The 22488-nt window shown below is 34.4% G+C and overlaps 1 long non-coding RNA gene across 1 annotated transcript; it reads left to right on the top strand.

Annotated features, from left to right (window-relative positions):
• The first annotated feature begins 208 nt into the window (after window positions 1-208).
• LOC104676883 lies at window positions 209-7528 on the top strand. The gene is made up of 2 exons (XR_749985.1): window positions 209-355; window positions 7048-7528. It is a non-coding gene; the product is annotated as an uncharacterized LOC104676883 (long non-coding RNA).
• The last annotated feature ends 14960 nt before the right edge of the window (window positions 7529-22488 follow it).

Raw genomic sequence — 22488 nt, 5'->3', positions numbered from 1 at the left:
GTTCAAAAGCTACTGTACCACAAGGTATACAATAAGCAAAGTGAAGAGACAACCCACAGATTGTGGGAAAAAATTGATGTGAGCTTGCAGCAAGCAGGCAGTGTAATTTAATGTTCTTGTAGCTCCAACTTAAATGTGTGCATTGAGAGTGTGTATTCTCGATGCCTCTTAGTCCCTTTTTTTCTTTATTTCTCTATGTTCAATCCAATTTCCAGATTCCAAGTACAAAGTCAACAAACTGAAGAATAGGTGGAAAATATTCCACATGGGTTTCTCAGACACCCTTTGAATGGAGACTGGCATCTCTTTAAGAACTACTTCCCTTTCTCCACAGCTTAACATCAGAAACTCGTAGGTACAGAATGATGTTGGCTCTGTACACACTTACAATCTATGGAGAATGTCAGTTTGGTAGAAAAATGTATGGTAATATCCACCTTAAAGTATAATATTCCACCTGGTTTACTGCCTCCTTAGACCTCCTCTATTGAAGTCTGCAGTAACGTGATTCCTCTACAGTCTCAGACCAAGTGCAGTTTTATCACAGGATTTATGCAACCTACAGGAGGCAAGTATCTAGAATTTACAAGGAACTCAATGCAATTAAATAAAAGAAAAACTAAGAATCTATTAAAACCACAGTGAGTATTATGTAACACTAGTAAGAATGGCTATTATTAACAACTAAAAAACAGCAGATGTCAGCAAAGATCCTGAGAAAATCCTTATATATTGTTGATGGGAATGCAAATTACTATGACCTTGTGGAACAGAGTATAGAGATTTCTCCAATAACTAAAAACATAACTACTATTTGAACTGCCATTTCTACTGCATATGTACCCAAAGAAAAATAAATCATTGCATCATAAATATACCTGCAGTCATGTGTTTACAATAGCACTATTCACAATAGCAGAGATATGGAATTGACCTTTGTTATTGCTTGCCTTTTGGATATAAGCAATTTCAACAGGGGTGAGATGATATTTCATTGTAGTTTTGATTTGCATTTCTCTGATGATCAGCAATGTTGAGCACCTGTTCATATGCCTGTTTGCCATTTGTGTGTCTTCTTTTGAGAAATGTCATTCAAATCTTTAGCCCATTCCAATTTAAAAGTGGGATTATTATTTTTTTTTCTATAGAGTTGTTTGAGCTTCTTATATATTCTAGTTAAGAATCCTTTGTCAGAAAGGTAGTTGGAAAATATTTTATCTCAATCTGTGGGTTGTCTCTTCACTTTGTTTATTGTATACCTTGCTGTACACTAGCTTTTGAACTTGATGTGATCTCATTTGTCCATTTTTATTTTGGTTGCCTGTGCTTATGAGGTATTGCTCAATAAATTTTTGCCCAGACCAATTTCCTGAAGAGTTTCCCCGATTTTTTCTCATAGTAGTTTTACAGTTTGAGGTCTTGTATTTAAATCTTTAATTCATTTTGATTTGATTTTTGTATATGGTGAGAGATAAGTGGTCTAGTTTCCTGCTTCTGCATATGGTTACCCAGACTTCTTAGATTATTTATTGAAGAGTCTGTTACTTTCTCAGACTATGTTCTTGGCATGTTTGTCTAAAATGAGTTTACTGAAGATGTGTGGATTTGTTTCTGGGTCCTCTATTCTGTTCCATTGATCTATATATCTGTTTTTATACCAGTACTATCTTATGGGTCTGTCATATATGGTTTTCATTATATTGAAGTATGTTCCTTCTCTCCCCAGTTTTTTGAGGGTTTTTATCTGAAAGGATGTTGAACTTTGTCCAGTGCTTTTTCAGTATCAATTGAAATGATCATATGATCTTTATCCTTCATTTGTAGATATAATGTATCACATTTATCAATTTGCATATGTTGAGCAACACTTGCATCTTTGGGGTAAATCCACCTTGGTCAGATGAATGATCTCTTTAATGTGCTGCTGAATTTGGTTTGCCACTATTTGTACACTATATTTTGCTCAAGATTTTTTCATCAATATTCATCAGAGATATTGGTATTTTTTTTATGGTGTGTCTTTGTCTCGTTTGGTATCAGGGTAATACTGGCCTTCTAGAATGAGTTTGGAAGTATTCCATCCTTCTCTATTCTTTGAATAGTTTGAGCAAGATTTATATTAGTTCTTCTTTGAATGTTTGGTAGAATTTAGCAGCAAAGTCATCGAGTACTGGGCTTCTTTACTGGGAAACTGTTTATTACAGCTTCAGTCTTACTACTTCTTATTCGTCTGTTGAGTTTTTGGATTTCTTTCTGATTCACTCTTGCTAGGTTTTATGTGTCTGGAAAGTTGAACGTTTCTTCTAGATTTTCCAATTTATTTGCATATAGTTGCTCACAGTAGTCACTAATGATCCTTTCAATTTCTGCAGTATCAATTGTAATGTCTCTTTTCATTTCTAATTTTATTTATTTAGATTTACTCTCTTTTTTCCTTAGTCTAGCTAAAGATATGTCAATTTCGTTTAACTTTTCAAAAAACCAACTATTTATTTCATTGATAATTTGCATTTTTAATATTCATTTCCATTTCATTTATTTCTGTTCTAATCTTTATTACTTCTTCTCTTTTACAAATTTTGTATTTGTTTTTTTCTTGCTTTTCTAGTTCTTTAAGTTGCACTATTAGATTCTTCATTTGATTTTTTTCCGTTTTTTGTATGTGATGTAGGCACATATAACTGTAAAATTCTCTCTTAGTACTACTTTTGGTGGATCCCATAGGTTTTGGTATCTTGTGTTTCCATTATTATTTGTTTCAATAAATGTTTCAATTTCCTTTTAAATTTCTTCATTGCCCCACTGGTCATTCATAAGCATATTGTTTAATTTCCCTGTCTTCCTGTAGGTCACACATTTTTCCTATTATTTCTTTCTAGTTTAATTCCTTTGTGGTCAGAGGAGATGCTTGATATTATTTCAATTTTTTGAATGTTTTAAGAATTATTTTGTGATATAATGTATGGCCTATCCTTGAGAGTGATCTATGAGCTGAGAAAAATCATGTGTATTCTGCAGCCATTAGATGACGTGTTCTGTAAATATATCTATAAGATCCATTTCATCTATAGCATAGATTAAGGCTATTTCTTTGTTGCTCTTCTGTCTGGAAGATCTATCCAATGCTGAAAGTGAAGTGCTGAAGTCTGCAACTATTATTGTCTTGGGGGTCTGTATCTCCTTTATATATCTGGGGGCTCCAATGTTTGGTGCATATATATTTAAAATTGCTATGTCCACTTGCTGAATTGACCCTTTATCATTATATAGTTACCTTCTTGGTGTCTTCTTACAGTTTTCATCTTGAAATCTATTTTTTTCTGATATAAGCATAGTGACTCTAGCTGTTCCTTGGTTTCCATTAGCATGGAATATCTTTTTCCATCCCTTAATTTTCCTTCTATGTGTGTCTTTATAAGTGAAATGTGTTTCTTGTAGGCAGCAGATAAATGAGTCTTGTTTTTCATTCATTTCAGCTAGTCTGTCTTTTGATCACAGAGTTCAGTTCATTTACATTCAATGTTATTATTGATAAGTAAGAACTCACTCCTGACATTTTATTTGTTTTTTGGTTGTTTTGTGGTCTTCTCTTCCTTTTTTCTCTTCTAGTCTTCCTCTGGTAAAGGTGATTTTCTCTGGGGTTTAATTTAATTTCTTGCTTTGTGTGTGTGTGTGTGTGTGTGTGTGTGTGTATGGGTATTTATTGTATTTTTTTTCATTTGAGATTACCATGAAGCTTGCATATACTCTCTTATAACTCATTAGTTTATAACCAGATAATGAGTTAACATTGTTTGCATAAACCAACAATCAAAAAGAAAACTAATAAAAGCTCTAATCCTTAACTTCATGCTACTGCTTTTAAACTTTTTATTGCTCCTATTTTTATCTTATAGTACTGTGTCTTAAAAAGTTGTTGTATCATAGTTATTATTTTTGATTGGTTCATCATTTCACTTTGCTACTTAGGATAAGAGTATTTCACACACCACAGTTGTGGTGTTAAAGTATTCTGTGTTTTTCTGTGTGCTTTTGTACCTTTGCGATTATTTATTGCTCATTATTGTCCTTTTCTTTCTGATTGAAGTACTCCTTTTAGCATTGTTGTAGGATAGGTCAGGTGTTGATAAAAGCCCTCAGCTTTTGTTCGTCTGGGAAGATATTTATTTCTCCTTCATGTTTGAAGAATATGTTCACTGGATATTTTACTCTACATGAAATATTTTTTTTGTCCAGCATTTTAAATATGCCGTGCTGCTCTCTCCTGGCCTGTAAGATTTCCACTGAAATGCCTGCTACTAGATGTGTTGGAGCTCCATTGTATGTTATTTGTTTCTTTTCTCTTGCTGCTTTTAGGGTCATTTCTTTATCCTTGACTTTTGGCTATTTGAATTTAAATGCCTTGAGGTAGTCACCTTTGAGTTAAATCTACTTAGTGTTCTATAACCTTCTTCTACTTGAATATTAATATCTTTCTCTGCTCACTAGTTATTTCTTCTGTTTAATCCATTCTGCTACTTAAGAACCCTGATATATTCTTTATTATGCCAATTGCATTTTTAGCTTCAACATTTCTGCTTGATTGTTTTTAATTGTTTCAATCCCTTTGTTAAATGTATCTGATACAATTCTGAATTTCTTATCTGTGTTTTCTTGAATTTTGTTCAGTTTTCTCAACACAGCTATTTTTAATTTTCTATTTGAAAGGTTACACAACTCTGTTTCTCCAGGATTGGTCCCTGGTGCCTTGTTTAGTTCATTTGTTGAGGTCATATTTTCCTGGCTGGTGGTGATGCTAGTTTATGTTCTTCAGTGTCTGGGCATTGAAAAGTTTGGTGTTTCTTGTCTCTGCTGTCTGTGCTTATTTGTACTCATCCTTCTTGTGAAGTTTTTTCAGATACTTCATAGAACTTGATATTGTGATCTAAGCTGTATCTGCTTTAGGGGGCACCCTAGGACCAGTAATGTTGTCATTCTTGCAGATTCACAGAGGAACCACCTCGATGGTCTTGCACAAGATCCAATAAAATTTTTTAGATTACCAGGCAGAGACTCTTGTTTTCTTCCCTTATTTTCTCCCAAACAGACATAGTCTCTCTCTCTCTCTCTGTTCTGAGTGAACTAATGATGTGGGTGGAGTGACAAAAGCACCCCTGTGACTACCACCACTATGACTACACTGTGAATCCAGCACAGCATTGGGTCTTGCCCAAGGCCTGATGTCAAAGCTCCCTGACTACTGCCTATGTTTTCTCAAGGCACTGGGGCTCCATCAGCTGATGGCAAAGCCAGACAGGCCTGTGTCCTTCCCTTCAAGGTGATGAGGTCCTCCAGGTATTGGGTGAGTCCAGAGGTACCATCTGAGAGTCAGGGACTAGAGTCAACAACCTTTGAAGTCTAGCAGGTGTTCTCTTGTACTGTGGCTGAGCTGGCACTCAATCCACAAGATGCAGTTCCTCCCACCTTTCTCTCCCCTTTCCAAAGGAAGAGAAGTCTCACCTATATCCACCCCAGGCCACGAGGAGAACTGCCAAGCTACTATTGATATCCCTTAAGGCCCAAGGTCTCTTAAGTCAACTTGTGGTGATCGCTGCCTGACTTTAGACTCACTCTTCATAGCAGTGGACTCCCCTCTGTTCCAGTGCAGGTCAAGAAATGCCATCCAGGAGTCAAGTTCTGAAACTGGGGACCCCAAGGGCCCACTTCGTGCTCTATCCTCCTGTCTTCCTGCTGGTATCTAAGGTGCAAGACAAAGTCCTCTTTACTATTCCTTCTGCTGTTCTTAAGCAGACAGCAGAAGGAGTTTTGCTCCATAGCTACCACAGTTGATAATGTGCTGAGTCTCACCTGAAGCCAGCAAGTCTCAGAGGCTCACCCAAGGCCCTCGACATAGTACCTGGGTACTACAGCTGGTTAATCAGGGCCCAAGGGCTCTTCAGTTAGTAGGTGATGAATGCTTCCAAGACCGTGTCTTTTCCTTCAAAGCAGTGGGTTTCTTTCTGTCCCAAGGTGTATCTAGAAATGTTATCTGAGACCTAGGACCTAGAATGGGAATCTCACGAATATGACTAGTGCCCAATTCTGCTGCAGCTAAGCTGATAACCAAGAGGCAAGACAAAGCCTTCCCCACTCTTCCCTCTCCCCTCCTCAAGTGGAAGGAAGGGGTCTCTTGGAGCAGTGAGCTGTGCAGCCTGAGGTTAGGGGACGGGTGGTGCTAGCACTTCCTTAGCCTCCCAGCTCGTGTCTCGATATGGCATACACCATATCAAGTTGACTGTCTCTGGGCTTAGGACGTGCCTACAAGTTGAAGTCCTTAAGGGCCTTTCAATTTCAGAATGATTTCACAGTCATTTATGTCAAAATGTTTATAGTGCTTAAAACTATTGCAGTATTATTTCTGATAATATTATTTTACCTTTTCATTAATTTAAATATAACCTTTTTGTTTTATGATAGAGGTTAAATTTTTCACATAATTCTAAGTGAATACGTAAGAGGCTATGTCTAGGTTTTAAAAACATTGTATGCATTTATAAACATACACACAAAATTTAAATTGATGCCAATGACATGATGACATTCACCCAGAAACAGAGAGAGAGAGGAAGGAAGGAGGAAAGAAGGAAAGAAGAAAGAAAAACAAGAAGGAAGGAAAAATGTTTAACACAAACCATAAGATCTTTGAAACATTTGGAACTGACCTCAACTGACTTATTTGTAACTTTACTGAGCTCTGTCACTTTTCTAAAATTTTGCTCACTGACTCAATATTTATTATGCAACTTCACAATTTCAGAGTCATGTCAATTAAGTTATGGTGAATTGGAAGTAGAGATTTCAAAACTTCTAATGTGTTGAGTGATGGTGGTTTCTTACATGCTTACACTTTGTAGGACTAGGAATTAGATTTCATTGATCTATTTAGAATGTGAAACTAACCTACTACTAAATTATTCTTTTTAATTAATGTCCAGTAATTGAAGTAATAAACATTTTCAAAGAAGTTTTATACTTAAAGACAACAATTCAAGGGTTCTGTGTCCACAGGGCACTCCCAGAGGTAAATACTCTGGAGAGAAAGATTTGCTCTCAGTGCTGATTTATGAACTGTAGCTTCACAAACCAGCATTAATTTGAAGGGAGTTAATTTTTCCCCAAAGTGTTTTGTTTACTTCCAGTCATCTCTTATCACTGAAAAAACAAAACACACATAGTATTGTGCTTTATGCTTTCCTAAAGCTGAAAAAAATTCTAAGAAAATTATTTTTAGTAACTTATTGTCTTAAGAAAATAACTGAAAAGAAGTACTTGTCTAGTGTGAAAAATTATACGTGTAAGTTTACTTTTTTTTCGGAAGCAGAAGACATCATTTCTCTAGTACGTTCACAAAGATAATTAAGATACCCAGATGAAGTTCTATAAATGGACTTTAAAAGTTGATAGGGAACTGAATCTTTAGTATTAATGGATCGTAATTGAAATTATTAAGATAATGGAGAAATTGATAAAAGATTCTATAACTCTCAAACTGTAACCATACATCTTTTTCTTTTTAGCAACAGTATCTGAAACACTTCTGTATACTTAATTTTAAGTGTACAATGACATAAACATTTGAATAAAATGAATGAGAAATCCCCATACAAATGATTTTGCTTCCATGCCTATTCTTGCATTTCTCTATGAGTCTCCCTTGAATACTACTTTCCTGATAAATTTTAGGAGTGTGGCCATGAAAAAAATATTGTAGGTAATGTGAATCTAAGTGATGTGTACTATCCAGAGGTCCTTGCAAGTTTCAGCTGGGTTTGGGGACCTTAAAGAAAGGGTATCCAATCTGTTGGCTGGGCCACACTGGAAGAAGAATTGTCTTGGGTCACACAAAATACATTAACACTAATGATAGCTGATGAGCTAAAAAAAAAATTTAAAAATGCAAAAAAAGTCATAATGTTTTAAGAAAGTCTACAGATTTGTTTTGGGCCACATTCAAAGCTGTCCTGGGCCACATGCAGCCTGCAATTCGCAGGTTGGATAAGCTTGCCATAAAGCATCAGTATTTTATATAGTGAATATCCCTGGCAATACTTTTAATCAAGCTAGGGTAGAATAAACCTCCATATCACCACAATTCCTGATGGGAATTATTCAGTGATGAACTCTGAAGGCCAACATTCCTGTTCCACAGGGACAGGAGAGCCAAGTATGTCTGAATTCCATTTGTTCTTGTTGCATTTAGTCCTATTGTACCTCAACGCGACTCATCAATATCTCACTCTTCAAAGAAATTTAGGAATTGTCTCTAGTCCCAGGAAGAATAGGAATCTTATTCATCCATTCCATGAGCATTCCTTACAATGCTCTAAACATTTTCTGTAGGAATTTTACACTGGAAAATCAGCAGATTCATTGTATACCACTCATCTGGATTTTTGCAAGGTATTTGACAGTCACTCCTGACCTCTCTGGGGTTAACAACAGGATGATAATAGAGTTGGGTGCCTGTGTAACTAAACTGCTATTCCCAACATTTGTAATTTAGTAATGTGTAATTCTGACAGAAAATCTTTTTCTGTAGGTTGTTAAATTGCCTAGTAATTATTCATTTATTTAAAACAATAGCTTGAACATAGAGATTGAAATGCTAATGAAATTATTTGCAGACATAACAGACACTTCAGAAGGTCAAATCAACTTTCGAGATGATCTGATTGGTAGAAAATGCAGTTCTGTTCAATTATTAAATAGAAAATTGATCAATGAAAACAGCACTTAGGCATAAAGAAAGACTGAAACAAAAATAACAACTGAGGAAATAAAAGCTAAAGAATTAAAAACTTAGAGGATTATATGCAACTTTCTAAATAGAGTACAAGCTGGAAGTTTTTGAAGTTGGGGAAAAATTCGTCGTTGATGACTACCTGACTGGTTTGTGTGACTGCACAATTTGTAGAACTTTATGTTTCTGAGCTTGCTCTGAAATTCCTCTTCAAGGCTTATTAATCTATATCTTCACTGGAATCCCGCTTTTGTAAGTTCTCCTTGAATGATATCTGAATTTCATATATTTAATTTTCTATATGTTTTAGATCTTAAGGCTCTAGTGATATTTCTCTGTGGCTGGGATTTTTTTTATTGAAAGATTTTTGTTGTTAATGTTTTATATATTCCTTATATATACATACTGAGTACATGTAAGATTACATTTGTTTTACTTTTCTACACTTTTGATTTCACTTTTAAAGTTTAGGATACATATAGTGAACAAAAAAAGAAAATATGAGAAAGCCCAAGTTTTTTAAACTTTCATTAACTCCTAAGATATAAAAATTATATTTTCATAAATTTCTTTATTCCAAACTCATTAATCCCATGCAAGTATGGAGTTTCTGTCACATACAGATTTTGTATCCGTAATATGACATCTAAAATGCTCTAACATCTGAAATGTTTTGAGTGACGACATGATGCCACAAATGAAAAATTCCACACTGACCTCATGTGGTAGGTCTCACTCAAAACTTTGTTTCATGAACACAATTATTTAAAATATTATTTAAAATTACCATTAGGCTATGTGTTTATTTAAAAAAATGAATTTCATATTTAGTCTTGGGTCTTATTCTCAAGCTATCTCATTACAAATATGCAAATATTTCAAACTTTTAAAAAATCCAAAATGGTTCTGTTTCCAAGCATTTTGGATAAGACACATTCAACCTATATGAGACCCTATGTAAAGAAGGAAGAAACATTGACTCCAGGCTAAAATGACTCAGAGTAATAGATGGATGACTAAATATCACAACACATTTGCAGTATGATAAGATTTTACTTAAGTAAATGTTCAGTACAATTTAACAGTGGTGTGATGACTCTGTCAAACTGACTAGCATAATTGTTGTCCACAGAAGTAAATGTGTGGTATTCATCCCAAGGCAAGTTGTTCTTACATGTGCTGCTCAGACAGCACCTAGAGCACTGAGCCGAAACTAGAATCTGTACTTCAAAACACAAGTTGGCAAATACTTGTTTATCCCATTTTGCAAGGCACTATTCAAATTAAATTATACTGCATTCCTCCCATTTAGCAATCTATAATCTAGTGTCATATAGTGAAGAGTGAAGAGATAAGCAGTTAAGCAGTTAGGACCTAGGAAGTAGAGTCTATTCAATAAAGTGAAAAAAGAAACCAAATTTTAAAAAGCAACTTAATAACTGTGTTAAATAAAGGAAATCCCTTATAGATTGTGGTCCACGTCATGATTATCCATGTAGGACGTTTATTAATGGTGTTATAAAGGATAATGAATATATGTTAATGAAAAGTTAAATAACTTTGAAGGCCTCTTCTCATTCCAAGTTTCTTTTTTTATTGAAAATGTATAAAGAAAGCAAGGTGCTATAGTTATTGAGGAAGGAAAAGTCAATAAGAAATAGAAAACTTCATAGAGATAACTGGACTTCTGCTTGACATAAGGTTAGGAAAAATTGGGATAGGCAGGGAGAAGAAAGACATTCTTTGAAGGTAGGGCCTCTGCAAACCAGAGTACAGGGATGGAGGTGGAGGTGAACAGTAAGACAGAGAAGAAATGAATAACAATGATTGATTTTTGAAACACTTTTCAATATTAACTCTAGCTGATAATTGTGTTTGAATATCGCAAAACAGAAACACAATGATTGAATAATATTTTGTGCAGTCGAATTGACATGTTTTTAATTTGCTTTAGTCTTCCAATATGTCTATCACATTTTTTCCTAATTATATAGTTTTATGATTTTTTTGGCTTACATTCTAGTTTTTCTTATTGTAAATTCAAATGGGAATTCACTTGTATAATATAATAAACGATGTCAGATCAGCCTGTTAGATCAAAATAGGTAAAAGTGAATAATTTAATATAACAGAGCTGCCTTTGCCACTTTGCTAACCTGTTACAATCTCTTAAAAAAGCTGATATCTACACCAGTCTTAAAATATTCCAATAAAACAGTGTATTATTTCAAGCAACAATCTATCATAGAAAACACACAACATGTGTACATAGGTTCATAATGCCAGTTCTATTTCTCCAATTTCCTTTGATTTTGTCCTACTTTTTTTTTATGTTCTGACCATAGAATGATATGATGATGTTAAGTCAGTTAGAAAGCCCTTCTCAAAATATCTGCAAATCTAAAAGTGCATGGCCCATGATATCAGAAGCTGAAATATAGCTCTTTGACAGAGATACTATTAGTTTATTTGACAATTTTGAATGAATAAGTACCTAATCTGAAGGGGGCTACGAAGTAATATTATGCATCTTAGAATATTTAATGAAGTCCAGTTAGGCTCAATAATATGTTAAGAAATGAAAATGCCTATTGGTTTTATTTAAAGTCTCTCCAGTTTGCAGTAGTGTGAATACTAAGACAGATGAGGTTGGAAGATATGCGTGATTCTTGTCTCCAGGGAAATTGCTTCACTTTACTTATAAGATGTATTGCTGTTTCCTACTTTTTTTCTTTTACTTTATTCCAACTCTCACAATAAAATATAATTGGATTTTAGACCCTGAAGCAGAATAGAAGTTTTGTGTTGTGTTTTTGTTATTTATACTAAACTTTTATTATATTTAAAAGAGTAAAACCACTAAAAAAAAAAACATCTAAGAGAAAAACAAATACTGGTCTTGAAAGGAAACTCAAAGAAGGTACAGTCTTTGATTTTTAAAGGTTTAAAGCTAGCATTAATTAACATAATTTCAGAGCTTGCAAATGATGTGCTTTCAAACAAGAGGAGTTTAGGCTGGATTAGCATTATTTTGTCACATGTTCAGAAAAATGTAGTTGTCAGTCATTTCAAAAAATTGAGAAAACTAAAGATTTGGATTCTAATCAGTTTATTACCAACAGGTAAGAAAAAAATTGGAAACATTGGAAATCTATAAATATTTTAAAGAGTAGAAATTATAAACAGAGATAAGATTTTCTGCATACAGAGTTGGAGGGTGAAGAAACAGTGTTCGATTCAACACATATTTATCGATTTTCAGCTATGTGCAAGGCACTGATCTAGTCCATGGAAATAAAGTACAAATAAGATTGCCAGCAGGTACAGTTCAATATTCATCTTACCTCCAGATGCCTGTAACTGCCCACTTTACATCTCAACTAGGGTGTTTAAAAGTACTTCAAACATAATGTATACTAAACATCATTCTTGATTTTCCCTAAAGGGTATATTAAAATTTAGAAGTTGCTCAGGCCTAAAAATTGAAGGTTATTATTTATTTACCTTCTTTCTTTATTCCCATACAATCCATCAGCAAGTACTGTGGACTTTACTTCCAATGTCTCTCAAATGCATGCATTTCTCTTAATTTCCACTGCTACTACCTTAATCCTTAAAATTAGCCTTGAGCATAACAGCCTTGAATAAAACAGTTGCTTCCTACTCACCTCCTGGCTCCCACTTTTGCTCCACTGTAACTGCTTCTCCACAGAACACCCAGCATCATCTTTCAGAAATACTAGTTAAATATTTTTTTCACTTTTCTGTCTAAACTCATTTATCGGTGCCCCCCTTGGTTTCATGGTCCTTCCACACTGAGCTCCTTTGCTTCTTAAAAATACTATGCTGCTCTGTCATAAAAAACGATGAGTTCATGTCCTTTGTAGCGACATGGATGAAGCTGGAAACTATCATTCTGAGCAAACTCCTGCAAGGACAGAAAACCAAACACTGCGTGTTCTCACTCATAGGTGGGAATTGAACAGTAAGAACACTTGGACACAGGGTGGGGAACAGCACACACCAGGGCCTGTTGTGGGGTAGAGGGGACGGGGGAGGGACAGCATTAGGAGAAATATCTAATGTAAATCATGAGTTAATGGGTGCAGCATACCAACATGGCACATGTATACATATGTAACAAACCTGCACGTTGTGCACATGTACCCTAGAACTTAAAGTATAATAATAATAAAAAATACAGTGCTGCTCTGTCCTGTTCTATTTTGTTCTTGCTTTATCCTCAGTAGAAAACAATATTCTCATATATCTTTACTTGACTGTCTCATTTACATCCTTGAGGCCTCAGTTTAAATAGCACTAACATAGCAAAGAGGCTGTCTCTAACCTTGCTATGTAGCTAGCACCGCATCCGATAACACAGTCACACTTTAACACAGCACCCCATTTAGGTTTCCTTTACTATAATTACTACCACTGGAACATGTTTAAAAAATTGCTTGTTTGTTTTTTGCCCATTTACCTTGACTAGATGATAAGCCTATAGAAAATAAGACTTTTGTATCTCCTGAACTACTATTTTCCAGTACAACAAAATATATTTGTCATGGCGTAGTTGTTCAATAAACATTTAATGAATGAATAAATATACAATTGTGAGCAATACAACAATGTTTTGTTCAACGACACACTGCATATAAGATGGTGGTCCCATAAGATTATAATGGAGCTGAAAAATTTACACCACCTAGTGATATCATTACTGCCATAACACCATAGCACAACACATTATCCATGAATTTGTGGTGATGCCAGTATAAACAAATTTACTTGCTGAAAGTTGTACAGAAGTATAGCACATACAATTATGTACCCTAGATAGTCCTTTATAGTGATAATAAGTATGTTACTGATTTATATATTTAATATTGTATGCTTTTTATCCTTATTTTGGAATATACTCCTTGTATGTATTTTTTTTAAGTTAACTATGAACAGCCTCAGGCAGCTATTCTCAGAAGAGATTGTTATCAAAGAAGATGACAGTTTCACGGGTGTCATTGCCCCTGAAGATCTACTGGAACAAGACTTGGAGGTGGAATACAATGATATTGATTATCTTGACCCTGTGTAGGCCTAAGCTAACGTGTGAGGTTGTGTTTTAGTAAAAAGAAAATGTACAAAAATAGGAAAATGTCTTACTGCATAAGGATATAAACAAAAAATATTTTTATACAGGTATACAATGTGTTTGTGTTTAAATTGTTATTGCAAAATAGTTAAAGTTTTAAAAACTTTAAAAACTTATGAAGTAAAAAAATTACAGTAAGCTAATCCTAATTTACTTTTAAAGAAAAACTAAATCATTTATGTGGCCATTAAGATGTATATACAAAACATGTCATTAATACTGGTTATTCATCATAAGATAAGCAAAAAGTCAATAGAGGGTATTTTGCTACATTTTATACTTTGGTTATCATTATTCACTTATTTTGCCATAAAATGTGTATATTTGGAGAAATCTAAATCAGAAAACAAAACAATAAAAGTTAGTTTATACACAAGCTCAGAGACTACAAAACCACTACAAGTTGTGTGAGATTTTCAGTATGCTGTGATTTTAACTGGGTCAAAAATATGATAATATGAGTTTCACAGGGCTTCATAACATGTTTTTCTCTGCTAATTCTATTAAAATTGACTTACACTGCAAATCTTAAGGGCAATATTAAACTAGATTGTAAATTAATGCTAAGCTTGTACAAGACAGTTACGTACTCTAATTTGCATGAAAGGAGCGCATTGCCTATACTTACAAAATTGTGTACACTTGCCAGACTAAGGAAAAAGAAAGTATGATACATAGGTGTTTACCCCTGGATGTGAAAGACAAATAGCCTGGTGAAAGCTTTGAAATGGTTCAAGGAATTTGAACTTCTATAAATCAACATATGAATCAATATTGGACTATAATCATCTAGCATAATATCAGTACCAAAAATAGTAATAATTTATGTTGTATAGACATTATAAAAATGATTATATGTTTAAAATATAACTTATTTTTATTTTCTATATGTGTTAAGAATAATTTATTATAAACTGATTATGAATTTTTTATTTCAATCGTATTTGGGGAACAGATGATGTTTGTTTACATGGATACGTGCTTTAGTCGTGATTTCTGAGATTTTGGTGCACCCGGAACCTGAGGATTGTACACTGTACCCAATGTGTAGTCTTTTATCCCTCACCCCCCTCCTACCCTTCTCTCCTACTCCCCAAAGTCCATTATTTCATTCTTATGCCTTTTCATCCTCATAGCTTAGCTTCTACTTGTAAATGTATCAAATGTTGATAATCTGCTATAATATTATTTATTATATACCACTGTTACACATTAATACATTTATTATTCATTTTTAAAGAGTCTAAATGTACACTGATAAATTATTTATAAGTTTTGCTTGCATCCCTCCTTCATAGTCTTTATTGTTTGAGAGCCCATCCTATGTTTGAAAATTCAACTTTGTGTGTGTATATGTGTGTGTTTTGGAAGAGCAGGGAACACTTTTATACTCAGAGAGGTTTTAAAAGTTTTATATGAAAGCCGTTACCAATTTTCTTACTTAAGTACACTTGATTTAATTTAATTAACACCACTGTATTCAGTTCATTCTGAATTTCTTCTCAGAGCTGAAGTCATATGTTAAGGAAAATAAGGAAATTCTCAATAACCAATGAATATTTTCCACCAAAATTTAGTATGGTAGGCAGAATTTTAAATGGCTCCCAAAATTTCTACTCCATGGTATACAATGCCTATATAATTCATTTTCCTTTCACATATGTGAAACTTATGTGAATATGATGAATTTAACTCCCATGCTTCTATTTCATTATATGGCAAACAAGAAGGAATTTTTCCGATGTAATTAAGGTAATTAATCTAGTTTACTTGGTGTTAATAAAATGGGAGATCACCCTGAGTGTCCCTGAACTAATTAGGTAACTCTTTCAAAGGGGGTCTTTAAGTCACAAACTTTGAAGATGCAATCTGACATATTTTAAAGAGTCCCACATTTCAAGAAAGAGTGGGAGCTACTAGGACACGAGGAGTCTGTAAGAAGCTGAGTTTTGCTGATAACAACTTGACTTTAGAAGAGCACCGCAAGCTTCTGAAAGAGGTGCAGCATGGCCAACTCAAAGATTTCATCCTCATGAGATTCTGAGCAGAGGGTCCAGTTATTCCAGCTTGAACTCCTGACCTAGGAAAACGGGAAGATAATAAATGCATGCTATTTTAAACTGCCAAGTTTTTGATAATTTTTTTAGTTCTCAACTAACGTGTTTATTGACTGTAATATTGTAGTCAGAAGACAAACTAAGCTAACTCTACCTCCTAAAATTTCCATCAGATTCGTGAAAAAAAGCAAATAAATATGTTAAGTTCATAAACCTGAAACCATTTAAGAACTCATGGTTCTTATATGTGCAGCTCTTATAATTTATATTTGGAGTGATGTGAATGTGATGTTTTATATATATGTGTGTGTATGTATGTACATATAGAGGTTTTTGTCAATGGTTCCTGGCTTATAACTCCCATAGCGCTTGTGATAATGTTGATGGACTTTAGGCCTCAGAAGAAGGCTTCAGAAAATAGAATCTTTCTATTTGATCTTCTGCTGCCCTCTTTTCACCTGCTCAAAACAGAACCCAAATCTGTTTGTGAGGCACATGACTCTCATTCCAGAGAGGGTCCTGCCCCATACCCTGGAGGAAAGAATGCTGCACAGAGAGGCAGAATAATATGAACAGGCCTTGTTGGGTTTCCCACTCAGTCCATTAGCCTTAGATCATGTCATTTTATTTTTTTTCAATCACCTTCTACATGGTGGTCAGTCATGTCTATCCAGTTTTCTCCACAAAAGACCCAAGAGGACAGGGCTCAAAGAGCTTCCAGATAATGGAACACGTGGAGATTCCTGAAGGGTGGAACACCTGAGGAGGGCATGGAAGCCCCACAAACCTTCTCGTGTGCCTTGTCCTATGTGTCTGTTCATCCGTATCCTTTTAATAGCCTTTATAATAAATCAGTAAATGTAAATAAGTGTTTGTGTAAGTTCTTTGTGCTGCTCTAGCAAATTAATCAAACTCAAAGAGGGGGTTGTGGAACTCCAAATTTTGGCTGGTTAGACAGTTCCGGAAGCCTGGACTTACAACTGGTGCCTGAAGTGAAGGCAGTTTGGGGGACTGAGCCCTCAGCCTGTGGGATCTAAGGCTATCTCTGGGAAGATAGTATCAGAATTGAATTGAATTAAAGTAAACACTCAGCTCATCTCTGTTGTTTGTGTGGAAACAAAACCTCACGCATTTGGTCACAGAAGTCTTCTGATGATGATTGGTTTTGAAGTGTGAGCACAGAGGAAAAATGCTTATTTTTGACAGGTGTTGAAGGGCATTTTTATATATTCTGACAATATGTAATCTAAAGGTTTTACCTATCTTATAATTTTATTATAATTTGATACATAAAATTACTAACACAAAATAATAATGTTATAATTGAAATGTAATCCATGAAACATTTATATCAATCTTGATATATGTATTGATGTTTCATAGTTTAGAAAATTGGAGGGATGATTTTTTTGAATGTTTTGAAAATATGATCATATCTTCCTTTTCCCCTTGTGAAAAAATAGCACAATTCATACTAGCTTAGAGGAACAGGCTTTTGTTGAGTACACACAAACTCTCTCTCTCTATGTATATATATATACACACATACATATATATTTATATATTTATATATATCTATATTTATATATTTGCTTCACTAGGTAAAAAAGGGTATTTTTTCTAGATTCACTTAACAAAAAGTTGAAATGTTCTTAGATTAGTCCCACCCTGACAATTTCCCTCCTACAATGTTCAAGATACAAGATATATTTACACATTTGTGCTATTGCAAACATCTCATGGAAAGGTGAAAATCAGTTTAACATCTCATACAGAGCATATTGCTTTCACAGAACTTTGTTAAGAAAGGTTCTGAGGCTGCAGACAAGCCCAGAAAGACAGAGGGCTGGCATCTTTCAGAGCATCTGCCTTCATATATGAGCAACAGTATTTGCCATCAACAACCTAATTACTTTTCCCCTGTATACTCTATATTTTAGTTTTCTGTTACTACATAACAACCACAAGTTATTCACAAACTTAATGACTAAAAATGTAGAGGTCGTTGCAATAAAAACCTATATTTCCCAGGAATCCAGAGCTACCTAAGCCTTATTAAGATTAAAAATAATCTTATTTCTTGTGTGTTACTGATTTGTCTTCTTTACTACAATTTTCTTTTCAGGTTTGCATGTATGTTTCACCTTAAAGCAACAGTTCTTAATCTACGATGTATATTATAATTACTCCCTATGAATGTTAAAATTCAGCTGCCTAGCCCGGCGCAGTGGCTCATGCCTGTAATCCCAGAACTTTGGGAGGCAGAGGTGGCCGGATCACGAGATCAGGAGATTGAGACCATCCTGGCTAACATGGTGAAACCCCGTCTCTACTAAAAAACACAAAAAATTAGCCGGGCGTGTTGGCGGGCGCCTGTAATCCCAGCTACTCTGGAGGCTGAGACAGGAGAATGGCGTGAACCCGGGAGGCGGAGCTTTCAGTGAGCCAATATAGCGCCACTGCACTATATAGCCTGGACAGCAGAGTGAGACTCCATCTAAAAAATAAAAATTAAAAAAAAAAAAAAATTCAGTTGCCTGAGCAACAGCTCCAGAGGTTATAGGTTCAGAAATTCTGTAGTGGAGCCCAGGAAACTTTCTGTCTAGTGTAACCCTGGGGATTGTGATTTATAATAGAACAAACATTAATAAGCAAATGAATATTTTGGACATTTTCAAGGGTTAAATATTTTTACTTTGATAACTTTTTAAAAAATTGTATTGTCTTATTATTATATTTATAATTTCAGTATCTATTCTCCTAAACACCAAGCTTTCTTCTTTCAGTGGTCTTTAATTCATTTTACAAAATGTTTACACATTTTTCAGACATTAATTCTTGTGATCAATCTAAATTGCATTGACTTTCATATTGAGAATTTTCATGAATTTTAGTATCATTCTCATGTATTTAGTTGTAACCAATCCTTTTGTTGTTGTTTTTAATATCTTTTCCAATTGGCTTCTGGTATTTTATTGTTTTATTCTTAAATACAATTTATTTTATCTCTTAAAAAATTGCCTTTAAATTTTATATAGTTGGTCTTTTTATTTTTAAGTTTATACTCTTCATTTTAATTTTAAAATTTTATTGTATAGCTTTATTTTTGATATCTCATTTTATTTTATTCTTACATAATATCTTTGCTGTATCTTTTTCTTTATTTTATGTTAAAATTCAGCTGCCTGAGCAATAACTTTAGGGCTTATAAGTTCAGAAGTTCTGTGGTAAAGCCCAGGGATTTTTAACATTTTTAATATTTAATAGTTTTTCTCTTTTATAATAACTATCCATTAGTAAGTTTAGCTATAAAGCTATGAGTATAGGTAGGAGAAAAATAGAGCCTTGCTTGTGCAAATGTTTCTGTATTACATAAACACAGTGTTCCTTCAATCAGTTAATCATACAAATACTAATACTGTCCTCTTGAGGACTCTAGGTGAGTCAGATGATCAGATCAACAAGTAACTACACTTGGTTAGTACACATGTTAAATACTCAAATAATTACTGAAATGGGATTGCCTCCTGACATTTCACACCATTATTACTTAGATGAGGACTTTCATTTCTCGAAATATATGGTGTTCAGCAAACACAACCATTGGTGTTTGAAAATTATACCAAATGGCCAAAAAGGTAAGAAATCAAACAGGGTAATCATTCCCAGGAAGTGATATAGCAGGCAATAGCCCCTGTATGAACTCTGAGAAGCCAAATGGTGTTAAATCCAATAACTTTTATGGAACAAGGTACAGTAGGAAGTCCATGGTTAGATTCTTGAATTGATTGCAAATCAATGCCACTTACATAGTGCTCTCATTTCTGATTTATTTTCCTTCTTTGCAGAGTCAGGGACATTGTTTGGTTTGAGACATATGTTGCCATTATATTTCTCATTATGGTTGTAAAAGAAAAACCTTACAACACATTTGGATATTTCCTATTAATTTACAAATGCACTTTATTTCTACTATCACAACATTTTAAAAGATCCCTACTTAAACTCACTTATCCCTGGAGCTACTGTCTAGCCTTCTCCCCTTTTTTGATAACAAAATCCCTTGAAATACTTGTCTATAATTACTGGCTGCTGTTTTTCTACTTTCCTCCAACTCTTCTGTGTGGAACTCACTCCAGTCAAGTAGTTGATCCCAGCACTCCATTGGAACTGTTTTGTCAATATCAACAGTGACCTCTAGGTTGCAAAAAACAATGACCACTATTCAATTCTCTTCTGACTTCATTTCTCAGTAATATTTGATGCAAATGATCACTATCCCTTTTGCAAACTCCTCCACCTCCTTTTTGTATGTTGACTTCTAAAAAATTATGTTCTGTTAATTTTCTTCTTCTCTCACTTTTCCTCATTCTCTTTTACTGGCACCTCTTCATCTCACTGACTGTTAAAGTTATAGTATTATGTGGTCAGTCTTCAGACCTAGGCTTGTTTTCCATCTAAAATTACTCCTTTGATGAATTAATCCAGTTTCATATTAATGATAAGTCTATATGCAAAACATAGTCTTCTTTCCATTTGTTTATAGACAACTGTCCATGAAACATCACCATTTACATATCAAATGGGCATTTCAAATTTAATGTATCCAAATGTCAGAGTCAAATTATTTCAAACTGTTCCCCTGCAATATCGACCTAAATATGCAATAATAACTCCCTTTCTTGGCACTCCGTTCAAGAAAATTAGACCCATTCTTCAATTTTCTTGTTTTCTCACAAGCTACATATCATCCACGAAAAGATCTTCATTTTTCTACCTGAAAATTTTTTCCAGATTTTGACAGTTATTCACCTTATCTACTGCTGCAACTTTAGTTTGAGCCACTGTAATCTCTGGCTTATAGTTGCTTGGACCTGATGGCTTTCCATTTCGTCTTTCTACTTCCCATTTTTCCCTTTAGTATATTCTCAATATTGCCACCAGATTGGCCTTATTAAAACTTAGTCACAACTTGTTTCTTACCTGCTACCAAGTCTTCCCATCTCACTCATAACTAAAATCAATATCTTTATAATGGTATAATAGCCGAATGTGATCTAACCTTCCTGTTTCCTTTGATCACATTTCCTGCTACTCTTCTTCACCCATTTCAGTTGCCCAGCATGTTCCCATCTCAGGATCTTCACTCTTACACTCTCTTGTTCCTTGAATTATCCTGCTCAACATAATCCTCTAGTCATTCCTCTACATACTTACATATTCACTTAAATGGTTCCTTTACTCCTTGCTATGGACTGAATGTATTCCCCATAGAATTCATATGTTGAAACCCTAACACCCCACTTGACTGTATTGAAGATAGGGTCTTTAGGAAGATGACTAAGGTTTGCTCAGGTTATACTGGCAGATTCCATCCTGACAGAACTCGTGCCCTTAAAAGAAGAAGAGACAGCAGGGCTCGCTCTCCACCACATGTAGACACAGTGAAAAGGCAGAAGCCTGCAACCAAAAGAGAGCACTCACCAGAAACTGACTATTTTGGCACCTTGATTTTGGACTTCCAGCTCCCATAACCGTGAGAAAATTAATTTTTGTTGTTTTAGCCCCCTAGTCTGTGGTATTTTGTTATAACAGCCTGAGCGAACTAATACACTTTCCTACCTCATTTAAAATTATAATTTCTTCTACCATTTTCTAACTACTTGTCTCCTTTATTTTATTCCATAGCATTCATCATAATCTAATATACTACCTATTTTACTTATTTCATTCTTTTTCTCCCCAGTAAAATATAAAATAAATAAAAACATATTTTTGTGTGTAGGAGTCACTGTTATATCCCCTACATATAGACCAGTACCTGAAATAGGTGCTCAATAAATATTGATCAAATAAATAAAAGAATGTGTGGATACATAATTAATTTATATTTCTTGAGCATATAATCTTATAAAAATCATTGTATGAAACATTTTGTGTGTATTAGCTTATTCAATTTCACAACACTCCTATGAAGGAAATGCTTCTATTAGCCCCTATTTTGAGAAATATATTGATGCAAAGAGATGTTAAATAACTTGGCCAAAATTATTCATATGGTAAGTGTGTGAGCTGAGATTGTATAAAGGCCATTGCTTAATAGGCTCCATGCTTACATTCACCGTGAGACTGGTTCAATACTCATAAATATTTACTACTAATTTAAAGTAGTTCTCTGCCATTACATTTCTGCCTCTCAGGACTCAACCATATAGGCCAAAGCTACCCTTAAATGAACCAGAGTGACCTGAGCCATAGTAACCCCCAACCAGGCTTATTAGTTTATACCTATATTTCACTTTACAAAGAATCCTCAGAATCTCCTCATCACTTGAGTAATCTATCAGCCATGTTCTGTAAGATTACTTATTTTCTATATGATACACTTGAGAATGACACATCAATGCTAGAAACAGGATCCGTATGGAAGAAACTTTCCTTTTTTTATGGACAAAAAGGTGAACCCTTCGTGTGTGAGACAAACCTACTGCATTTTTTCC

This window comes from Rhinopithecus roxellana, chromosome 8 (genome assembly GCF_007565055.1).
Source record: "Rhinopithecus roxellana isolate Shanxi Qingling chromosome 8, ASM756505v1, whole genome shotgun sequence".
Lineage (NCBI taxonomy): Eukaryota > Metazoa > Chordata > Mammalia > Primates > Cercopithecidae > Rhinopithecus > Rhinopithecus roxellana.
Note: the sequence above shows the minus strand (reverse complement) of the source record. Positions and strands in the feature narration are given on the sequence as shown.